Genomic DNA, 10,699 nt, shown 5'->3' with positions numbered 1-10,699 from the left:
GTCTCTTATACACATCTAGATGTGTATAAGAGACAGGTGTACAAATATGTACAGTACCCAGTGAGGGTCCAGAGGAAGAAATAAAGATTAAAGGATAGGAGAGACTACTTTTGCCTTGAGGGGAAGGAAGAAGTCAGGGGCTGGCTAATGGGTAAGGGTCCTGGCTTGATGAGGCCAGATTTCTCAGGCAGAAGGCTGAGAAATTATTGTTACTGTTCTTGTTTCCTTTGTGGGGTCTGTGTGGTCACTGCAGAGTGCAATATAAGAAATCTCAGGTGTGTGACTTTGCTTTTATTAGGCAGAAGGCTGAAAAATCCTTAATCTGGCTTCATCCTGTTAGCCAATCGCTGACATCCTCCTTGCCAAAGGCTCTTACTCCATGAGATTGTATTTCAGTAGGTCTGGGTGGGGACCCAAGAATCTACACTCTAGCAAGCATCCCAGATGACAGAGATGCAGGACACCCACACACCTCATTTTGTGAAGAGTGGTGGAAAGGTCCTGGTGCCCCGGCTATACTCAAATGCACCCTGACTTTCATCTTTTCTATTAGCAAAATAATAATAATAATAATAATTCCCAAAAGCTACAGCACCCACTACGAGAGGGGCATGGCACTGCAACAGAGATTTTTTTTTGTCTTCTTCTAAAGTTCTACCTTTTCAAATCCAGAATAGCTCCTGAAACATATTTTCAAAGATTGTGTTCCTTATAGGAAGTCCTTCAAGGGAAGAGACACATCTTACTTGAAGGCACATCCCAGCTCCTAGCATAGACTGGCCAGGTAGATGGCAAATGCTTGTTCAATTAACGAAGCTGACTTCCTTTTATTTTCTGAAAAGTATCCTGTGCAAATGTTAGCACGCATTATGTTAATTTGTATGGATACTCAACACCTAGGAGACTCCCTGCCCTAATTCTCTCTTCAAAAATGGGAATCTGGTCTCTAGCTATTCCAGGATTACAATTAGCACAGGGACTAATGATTTTGTGTGTTGGCAGTATTATGTTTCCTCCATGGGGTCTGTGCGATCACTGCAAAGTGCAGCGAACATAAGAAGTCTCAGGTGTATGACTTTGCTAGTCATCAGTTCTAGAACTCTGGAAAAGTGACTGCTTGTCTCCATGCTTCAATCTCCTCTTTAATAAAGTGAGAAAATTAGATTATTTCTTCATTGGTTCATTTGATAACTATTTATCAAGCACATGCAGTGTGCCAAGCACTATCCTAGTTGTGGGGAGTCAATGGTCAATTAGACACATTCCGTTCCCCCCCAATGACATAATGAAGAAAAATGACACCACCCACTATTCATACAATCACCCATATCCAAAATTTGGAAGCATCTTGGGACTGCCCTTCTTCTCTGATTCTATCAGTTACTAAGTCTAGATCATTCTATAGCCTAAATAATTCTGTAATCAATTTCCTCTTCTCTATCTTTACTGCACTGAAATCCCAACCACCTCCTAAGTGGTCCCTGCCTCTCACATGACCTATTAAAGTTCGTACTGTTCTGTGGCCCTCTGTTGAGCTTTCTAAAACATAAATCTGATTCTGTTACTACTCTGTTTACACATCTTTCCCTGACTCCCTGGAGTCATTAGATAAGTAATAATAGCTAATAGCAATTGTTAATTATGCACCAGGCATTTATCTAAATGCCTTTACATACTTCAACTTATTAGCTCACAGCAAGCACAGAAGGAAGGTGCCATCATTGTCCTCACGTATGCTGGTTATTTGTCTGTTAGCTGTCAGCTTCATTGCTGACTTCCTATGTTCATCTTTATAATGCAGGGGTGTGGAAGTCTGCAAACTACATGTCATAGGCTGTGATCAGCTGCCTTCTGGTTGGGCTCTGCCAGTGAAAAGCCTTGGGACAGGATTCAAATGCTGGAGGGAAGGAGAGGTTAGATTTTGCATTGTTTTGGTTTTGTTTTATCCCTGCTTTCACGGATGCCTCCCCCAGTGGTGACACATCAGTGGAAGTGCAACTTCTGGCCCCCTGCACAGCTTCAGGGACCGTCTGATGGCAGTAACAGCAACTGCACCTCCCCCTGGCCTCTGAGTTTCTCCCTTCTCCCTTTTACTCTTCTACCTCTTCCAAAAGACTGTAACCAACTCCCTGTATTAAATCCCTCTCTGCTGGAAATACCTCCAGTGCAATCTACTTTCTTAACTGGGCACTGATGGGTACACCATTTAATGCACAAGGAAACCCAGGTACAGAGAGGTTGAGTAACTTGTCCCAAGGCAAACAGCTAGCAAGTAACATAAAGCACAGGTAAAGAAAAAGAAAAAAAACTAAGGTATTGAATTAAGTCAAGGTTTCTTAAGCATGTCACGCAAAGCCCTTCATAATTATCTTCCTGTCTCCATCCACATTCTACGGTCTAGCTGGAAAGTGACACCTAGCAGGAGATTGTGCTTGGTTGTTTTTGTTAATAAATGAAGGAATGAATGCCAGATGTACCATACTTGTATAAAACCCCAGCAGGATATGTGACTGCAGTGGACATTGGATGAATCAGTGAATAAATAAATAATAAACAAATGAATAAACTCCAAGCACACAACAAATAGACCTGGGTAGCAATTCTCTGCCTCTGTGTTCCTCCCACCCTCAGACTCAGAGCCCTAATGCATCCAAGAGACTGAATGTTCACATCACTTATACAGAGTAAGCATGCAATAAATGCATATTTATTAAACTAATGAAGGGAAGAATCCATCAAAAATGCAATCAATCAAGTCGTTGCCCAATGATGTTTAAAATTCTAGTTTATTGAACCACAAAAATCTTCCAGAAAGAAGGCACAGAAGAAAACCTTTACATTTTCCTAAAAACAAAAACCTCTAATATAACAACCAGCAAACAATTAGACGTTAATGTCTCCAACCAAAAAAAAAAAAAAAAAGTAACCACAGTTAATCTCAGGGGATATCCTGTACGAAAAGGGAAAAAACAATGAGTCATGGATTCTAACCTCCTGTTTATAACCGGGGCCCACAAATGATCTGTTGCTGAAGGAGAAGAAAGCCATTAATCTCCCAACTCAGGGAGCAATTTTATATTTTGAATAAAAACAAAATAAACAGCATTAAGGAGGGAAATAAATCAGATATGCAGTAATTAGTTTGAAGGAGCCGGATATTCCTGCCTAACACTCTCTTTGGAACTTCTGCCTTATCCATCAAAGCAAAAGTGTATCAGATGACATGGAGATTTTCCATTCCCTTTTCAGACAAAATTAGTCAGTTGATCTGAATAGTAATTTGACAGGACCCAGAAGGGAGAGCATGAGTGATGGGATTATAATAAATGCAGGAGAGGATGCTTAATAAACTTTGGTGAAGCCCTGGATCCTGCACTTTTCTTCTCCTACCCTCTGTGTAACGACTGGTTTATGAAATTGTCCCTTTTTTCTCTGTGAAATCTTAGGAGGCTTGGACTTTTTTAAAATAAAGAATCTAAAAAGGACCTTATTTGTTTTCTTACCCAGTATCCTTATTTTAAAGATTTAGAAAGTTCAGCCCAGAAACAATAATTTACTTGCTTAAGTTTCCACAACAAAATCAGCTGAAGCCCCAGGATCAAAATCCTGGCCATGTGCCTCCCAGCCCTTTGCCTCAAAGCTCAATAAAGACAAAAGCACAAATGAGATTGTGAAGTGGTTCCTTACTGAAGGGCAGTCTTGGGTCTCATGCATCACTTTCTGGGTAGGAGCTCCCTTGATATGGTTTGGCTTTATGTCCCCACCCAAATCTCATCTTGAATTGTAATCCCCATGTGTCAAGGGAGAGACCTGGATTGGATCATTGGGGTGGTTTCCCCTATGCTATTCTCATGATAGTGAGTGAGTTCTCATGAGATCTGATGGGTTTATAAGGAGCTCTTCCCCCTTCACTCACCTCTCTCTCTCACCTGCTGCCATGTAAGTTGTGCCTCTTCCCCTTTGCCATAATTGTAAGTTTCCTGAGGCCTCCCCAGCCATGGGAAACTGTGAGTCAATTAAACTCCCTTCCTTTATAAAGCACCCAGTCTCAGGTGGGTCTTTATGGCAGTGTGAAAACAGACTAATATACCCTTTGATGTGAAACCACAGAGGAAGGCTGCTCCTCCCTTTTCAGGCTTCCTCTGGCATTTTCCCTCCAATCAGTCACTCTCTCCAGAGTCCTCTATCACTCATTTGCACCTTATTCTGAATTCTAATGATTAAGTTTTTTTTCTCCCCATTATTTGGGAATGTCCTGCTAGCAGTTGTTTTTTCAGGAACAGTTTGGTAACTGATTCATTTGAGGCATAGACATAATGAGTTTCTCCCAATACATCTATAAACCCTTGCATAGTTCCCTTTACTATTGTGAATGGAGCTCTGTGATAAGTTGTCCCTTTGCCTTTCATCTCCCACCATCCCATCTACCCCATGTGGGTCTATACATCTAAAGTTTAATAACCCTCCAGTGGAAAGAACAGGAAGACATCGAAAGATTAAAGACGCTCATCAATGCATTGGTTTCTAATAAAAATACAATAATTCAAAAGCAGAATATAAATGTCCATCATTAATGGACAGCTAAGTAAATAATGATTCATTATTCATACAACAAAAACCTATGTAGCTATTAAAAATAATATAGAGAAGAATATGTATTAACATAAGATGTTCAGGGTACATTGACAACATGGTTAATATGAAGATGTTATCAGATAGTAGTTATTATATGATGTAACTTATTACAGAAAAATGCAACAGGTTTTTACTGGAAAAAAGTATGACATGATAGTCCCAAATATGTGATATAAATGATTTTTTATTACATTTCATAATATAGTAAACATTCATTTTGTAAGAAAAACAACACAACGATATTGTTTTTATTATTTTTAACAAAATATCCAAGCAGTCACTCTGCTTAATTAGACAAACAATGAAAGTAATTATGGGCAAGTGTTCTCTGTGACTGTAAATATTCAGAGGGGGCCTGGGTGGCCCCAAACTTGAGTCACCACTTTACTTTCTTTATTTTACCTCTTGTTTTTTTATTTATGAAGTTTCATTTGAACAGAAGTTTCTAAGGGCAGGTGTGTGTATGTGCTTTGTTCTGGTTTCTTTTTGAGTGAGTAGAATGGGTTCTTATCTGTGAATATTCACTCTTTATGGACAACAGTAGGCATGTGAACAATTATTGAGAGTCTTTGATGTGTCAGATGTCATCCTAGGGCTGTATCCAAATGTTATCCTGTTTATTTGTCATCACAGCTCTAAGAAGCAGGTATGACTTCTGCTCATTTTGAAGCATAGGCATAGAGGCTTGCAAAGATGCAGGGACCTGCCCCAGCTCATGCAGGTGGGCAGTGGTGGGCTGAGAGCAGTGAGAACCTGTCCCATCTCCTCCTACCCACTGCAAGCAGGCTACCAGTTCGGCTGAGGGTTGTTGGTTGAAGTGTATCCCCCGATACCTGCAACCAAATTCATATATTGAAGCCCTAACTGTGCCCCACCTAGTATCTCAGAAAGTAAATTTATTATAATATAACCTTATGTGAAGATAGGGTCTTTACAGAGACAATCAAGCAACAATGGTTAATGAGTGGGCCCTTATCTAATAGGTATACTTAAAAAGACTGGTAAATATAGATACTCAGTAAATATATATACTTACAGGGACTGGTGTCCTTGTAAGTAGAGGAAATTTGGACACAGATGCATCCAGAGGGAAGATGATGTGAAGACACAAGGAGGGGATGGCCACGGCAGACCAATGAGAGGAGCCTAGGAAAGATTTCTCCTTCTGTTGACTAAAGAAAAAATGAAGCTTTTAAAGAATTAAAGGTAGCTTCATTCAGAAGCCTTACTGAGCACCACAGACTGAGGCCAATAGCCCAGGAGCAGCCCTTTAGAGAGGTCCTATCAGACTGCCCTGAGACAGTATTTAAGCCAATGCCCGTATACAGGTGGTACAGGTGGTGGAGGTTTAATATGGGCAAAATCACATCAAACTTGCCAAGAAGCTACATTAAAGCAGAGTTACATCAAGGTTAACCAGATGTACATCAGAGTACATCTGGTTACAGACTACAGAGGCATAATCACTAATTCCATCAGACGTTGTTTTATAAAGTGTAGGAAAAGGCAAAGGCTAGGGCCATTTATCTTTTAAGGAATGTAGTGACTCAGGCAAGAGACAGGGGGCCATGTGCTCTATCCTGTTTTGTCTTCAAAGAATCCTCCCAGAGAGCTGCACTTTGTCCCAGCATCAGGGGCTTTGTGAAATTATGCTAGCAAGCAGAAGTGAGCAAATACAGCTTTTTGCATCTGCTATTTTGTCTCATACTTCACAGCCCTCAAAGGAGCCAAGGCTGCAGATGCCTTGATTTTGGACCTCCAGTCTCCAGAACTGTGAGAAAATAAATTTCTGTTGCTTAAGCCACTCAGTTAATAGTCCACTGTTACGGCAGCCCTAACAAACCAATAAAGTGAATTACCTGGTGATCACGTGAAACGTCAGCTATGATGACAGAAAGGTGCCCTTAAGAACACAAAACAACTGGGGTCTACTATGTGGAAGCCGAACGTTGCAAGGAGTGAAATTGCAGGAAAGGAAGAAATGCCAGTAGAAGAGAGGACCCAGGTGCTCGCTCTGGCAGCACATATACTAAAATTGGAACCACACAGAGAAGATTAGCATGGCCCCTATGCAAGGATGATACACAAGTTTATGAAGCGTTCCCTATTTTTAAAAGTTAAAATTTTTTTTTTAAAAGACAGGAGGTCCCAGGAAGCCCTGCTGCCTCTCTGCCCACCCTGCCCAGGCCAACTCTGCTACCAGGAAGAAATTCACAGGGTCAAATTATTCAGTCACGTGTATTGAGGCCAGAAATGCATTATTTAATTTTTTGCAGCAGATGTACCTTTTTAACACTGTTTTGTTTCAGGCTAAAATTACAACATTAAAATTTAATATTCAAACGTTAGCATGAGCTCGCATTTCTTGAATGTCCACCCACCTTTTTCCTCCAGCATATGTGGAATGGCAACAGGGGAGGGGTGGGAAGAGGACAAGGCTGTGGCTGCTGGTCTTATCTCTGCATCTGAGTGGCTCTGTGGCCTTGACCACATTGCTCCACTCCTCTAGGGTTCAGTTCCCTCCTCTCTCAAATGATGGAAATAACCTGGGTGTTCTAGAAGTCTCCTGCAGCTCAAAGTATTCCGCAGTCTGTGTATTTCTGGAGACTGGAGGGATCCAAGAAGTGATGGACAACAGATGCCTGAGCAGAACTGATACGTATCTGCACTTTTGCCATCATCAGAAGTTGGAGGGGTCTTGGAGAGAGCCATGAACATGAGCGTCTCCAAGTGTTGATAGGTGTGTGGCCTCAGCAGGGTCCCTCCAGACTTTTAGGGAGACAAGCAAATATAAATTCACAGTGGTTGTTCCTATCCTCTCTTGTAAAGGATAAAAGGTAAACATTACATTTATTATTATTACTATTATTATTTTGCGACTGATTCTCGCTCTGTCACCCAGGCTGGAGTGTAGTGGCAGGATCTTGGCTCACTGCAACCTCCGCCTCCCAGGTTCAAGCAATTCTCATGCCTCAGTCTCCTGAATAGCTGGGATTACAGGTGCGTGCCACCACACCTAGCTAATTTTTATATTTTTAGTAGAGACAGGGTTTCACCATGTTGGCCAGGCTGGTGTCGAACTCCTGACCTCAAGTGATCCACCTGCCTCAGCCTCCCAAAGTGCTGGGATTAGAGGCATGAGCGACCGACCGTGCCCAGCCTCATTACATGTATTCTAAAAAGTAAAGATTTTCTGACTGCAAAGTCCTGGATTATTTAATGAAGCTTCTGTGACTGTACATGTCTGACAGTATGTGTGTGCGCGTGTGTGTGTGTGTGTGTGTGTATGCCTATGTCACACATGCATGTGCCTCGGTTTCCCTGGTATCCCAAGAAGATTTTTAGCTTTTCTTTGGGGAAATTACATCTTGAAAAGCAGGTACTTCAGAACGCCTTCCTTTTCTGAACTCTGAAGTCCAGCTCTTAATTTCTACTGTTGGTGAGAGTACAAGTCGACGTCACCTGACTTAGTACATGGGCGTTCTCTCTAGCCTCTCAGGTTGAAAGTCTCCCTGCTGTGACTCATATCCTTACTCTAATCTATGAAGGAGGATTTTTCTTTTCTTTTCTTTTCTTTTTTTTTTTTACTAGACATTTACATGAAATTAGATAGAGTTAACTTATCTCTCTCCTGGCACCTTCTTGTGCAGGTCCACCAGTCAAATCCAGCAGACTGCAAAAATACTAGACTTTCTCCATTGAAGAGTCGGGTAATGCTGGAAGAGTATCATGGCACAGCAATACTCCTCAGAGCAAACGTTGGCTTTTCAGCTAACTTAGAAGTTCCCTGGAAAATGCTTCTTAAGCCTTAGAGAAGAGAGACAGTCTTTTTCATATAACATAGCCAAACCAAGGGGGTGACATTCCATCGCCGTCACCATACTCTATTGATTGGAAGTGATACACAGTTTCTGCCCACAATGAACAGAAGAGGTAACTCACTGCAGGTCACATTTAGGTGTGTCCACCACACCATTCTTCCCAACATTTTGTAAGACTTCTTGTACATGCCAGGTGTGGTAGCTCACCCTTACAATCTCAGCACTTTGGGAGGCCAAGGCAGGCACATCACTTGAGGTCAGGAGTTTGAGACCAGCCTGGCCAACACGGTGAAACCTCATCTCTACTAAAAATACAAAAATTAGCCAGGCATAGTGGTGCACACCTGTAATCCCAACTACTCGGGAGGCTGAGTCAGGAGAATCACTGGAACCCAGGAGGCAGAGGTTGCAGTGAACCAAGATCGTGTGACTGCACTCCACCCTGGGCAACAGAGCAAGACCCTGTCTCAAAAAAAAAAAATATAAGGAAGCTTAGTTGGGCATGGTGGCGCACACCTGCAGTCCAGCTACCCAGGAGGCTGAGGCAGGAGGATTGCTTGAGTCCGGGAGTTCAAGGCTGCAGTGGGCTATGATTGTGCAGCTGTACTCCAGCCTGGGTGACAGAGCAAGATCCTGTCTCCAAAATAATAATAATAATAATAATAATAATAATAATAATTGAAAGAGTAAAAAAAGATGGGGATAGAGATGAAACAAAATTGGCCATGAGCTGATAATTTTTGAAGCTTTGTGTTTAGTTATGCAGTGGGTCACTGTGCTATTCAGCCTACTTTTAAATACATTTAATATTTGCATAATAAAAAATAACTGACAAGAAACAGTGATCAAGTTAGTAATAATCCTTAGCATATTTCAGCAATTCTACATGCCAGGCGCTATGCTAAGTGCCTCATTTACATCATCTCATTTGATTCTCACAACAGCCGTATCAGAAAGCATTAATAGTGCATTTATAAATAAAAAACCTGCTTCTCTGATAGGTTAAATGACTTGCCCAAGTATATCAAGAACCAGATGCTGTGTTCTCACTTATGAGTGAGAGCTAAACGTCAAGTATGTATGGACGCAAAGAAGGGAACAACAGATACCGGGGCCTACTTGAGGGTGGGGGGTGCAAGGAGGGTAAGGAAAGAAAAACTACCTATTGGGTACTCTACTTAGTACTCGGGAGATGAAATAATCTGTACCTCAAACCCCTCTGACATGAAATTTATCTATATAATAAACCTGCACATGTATCCCTGAACCTAAAATAAAAGTTAAAAAAAATATGCCTACAAACTCAAAACAAACAAACAACGAACAGATGCTGAATCCAAGTCTCCTTTGATTTCAAAGCCCATATTCTTGGTTTTTTTTTTGTTGTTGTTGTTGTTGTTGTTGTTGTTGTTTTTTGAGACAGAATCTCACTCTATTGCCCAGGATGGAGTGCAGTGGCATGATCTCGGCTTACTGAAACCTCCACCTCCTGGATTGATTCTCCTGCCCCAGCCTGCCGAGTAGCTGGGATTACAGGCATGCACCACCACGCCTGGCTAATTTTTGTATTTTTAGTAGAGACAAGGTTTCACCATGTTGACCAGGCTGGTCTCGAACTCCTGACCTCAGGTGATCCACCCACCTCAGTCTCCCAAAGTGCTGGGATTACAAGCATGAGCCACCACACCTGGCCTCAAAGCCCATATTCTTAGTTACTATTTCAAGTTAAGTCAGCAAGTATAGGTTAAGTGCCTATATGAAGCACTGGGAAGGTGACAATCAGAAGATGTGATGTTTGGTCTTAAGGAGATCAAGGCCGAGAAAATATTTATCATTGCAATTCTGGCCCTGGATCAACCACTTACAAATGAGGAGAGGCAAATTATCTCAACACACTAGAGCTCAGGTCTTTACCTGTTTGATGAGATCATAGAATCCATCCTACAAGTCACAGAGGACAGTAGGGAAGATCAAATGAAGTCATGTAAATAAAAGCCACGAGGAATAGTAAAGGGCTGTTTAAGTAAAAAGGACAAAATGAAACAACAGTAATGGCAATATTGTGGTTGAAGATAAAAAGCATTTAGCCTACGTAGAAGATTTTTAGTGTTCTAAACCCAGCTGTCCTAAGCCCTGTGGTTTTTCCTTCATGAAAGCTCCTCAACAAATTCACGTATAGTGAGGCTGGCCCTAAGAGCACCCAGGGCAGTGACATTTCAGAGGCATTGTAGAGAAGCTCGGTC

Source organism: Mandrillus leucophaeus, unplaced genomic scaffold, assembly GCF_000951045.1.
Source record: "Mandrillus leucophaeus isolate KB7577 unplaced genomic scaffold, Mleu.le_1.0 Scaffold177, whole genome shotgun sequence".
NCBI lineage: Eukaryota > Metazoa > Chordata > Mammalia > Primates > Cercopithecidae > Mandrillus > Mandrillus leucophaeus.
This window is presented reverse-complemented; position numbering follows the sequence as displayed.